The 1,214-nt window shown below is 43.7% G+C and overlaps 1 protein-coding gene across 1 annotated transcript in view; it reads right to left on the reverse strand.

Annotated features, from left to right (window-relative positions):
* Positions 1-967, reverse strand: part of SEMA3C (semaphorin 3C) — a 122,014-nt gene extending 121,047 nt beyond the window's left edge. The window contains exon 1 of the mRNA XM_009645656.2: positions 859-967. The gene's annotated coding sequence lies outside the window, so the exon portion shown is untranslated. The remainder of the gene's footprint in view (positions 1-858) is intronic.
* Positions 968-1,214: the final 247 nt, after the last annotated feature.

Genomic DNA, 1,214 nt, shown 5'->3' on the forward strand with positions numbered 1-1,214 from the left:
CCTCACGCTCTCATGCCTCCTTGCCAATTCTAGTGAAATCAGTTACAGGAGTGAAACATTGCTACATTTCCTTGCTCAAATTGAAGATCGTCACCATTAACACCGGAGTGACAGGCAACTATAAGATTCAAATTCTGAGCTGCATGGTTCCTACCCAGCTGTTAGACACATAAATAATAAATGCATGTGGTGCCAAAAAGGTACCTCAGGGTGTCTGACATGCAAGTTACCTAATGGAAATAGGTTTAATTTCAGAGATTTACATACCTGGTAACTGAACACAAACTCATTGCAGGTTTGGATCCCCGTTTGGGCTTATGTCCCAGTTCTGAATTTATCTCAGTAAGTCATGATACTATATTCAGCATGTCCTGTGCACATGATCTCTGCTGACAACCCACAGACCTAAAACCTTGCGAGTACTTTTAAAGAATCTTTTAGGACAGACAAAAAGTAATGTCTAATTACATTTCTGCTCTTATACCCTATTCTAACTGTAAACAAACTGGCAAACCACTACTTAAGTGAAGCAATGAAGTTTTCCTGCCACGGAGGTCGCTTTCAGCATGCTGTACTGCTTTCAGAAAGTATTATATAGCTTTGCTGTGAAGTGCTGTGCAGGTGTCATCCACTACAGGCTGAGTCCTACCCTTAAATCCTGTAAGGAAAATCTTTCAGCAGATGAAAAGAAAGAGGGGGAAAAAAACCCCAACAAACCAAACAAACAACACGCCAAATACAGACTATGCTAATCTGGAAAATATTGCTTTAACTATCTGTGAACAGTAGGAAAATTCAACCGTCAAACACATTTCACATCTATTACAGCAAAGAAAGAGAACTTTCAATTATGCTTACCCAGCTATCGGAGGAACCGGTAACACAGATTTCTATCTGGTTTCTATCAGTCTACGGACTCCACTCCTGTTACCAGAACATTTTCATTCCAAACCTGGCTCGTTGTGTGCGTGGGGGGAAATAAAAAAAAAATAAAGAAAAGTCTCTCTTCCCGGTGGTTGCAAAGGTACTCCCGGCTCCTTTGTAAAATAATCCTTATAGCTGGACTCCTAAGGCACCAGGAGCGCTGCTCCCCAGCCCTCAATTAAGCACCTAGGAGTGAATGGGCAGCGCCCGGGCGGTGACGGTGAAGGCTTTGTTTTCCAGTTACGGGCGCTGCCCTGCCCTCGCCGCCGCCGCGCTAGCGAGGCGAGGCA

Source organism: Egretta garzetta, unplaced genomic scaffold (assembly GCF_000687185.1).
Source record: "Egretta garzetta isolate BGI_Z169 unplaced genomic scaffold, ASM68718v1 scaffold148, whole genome shotgun sequence".
Classification (NCBI taxonomy): domain Eukaryota; kingdom Metazoa; phylum Chordata; class Aves; order Pelecaniformes; family Ardeidae; genus Egretta; species Egretta garzetta.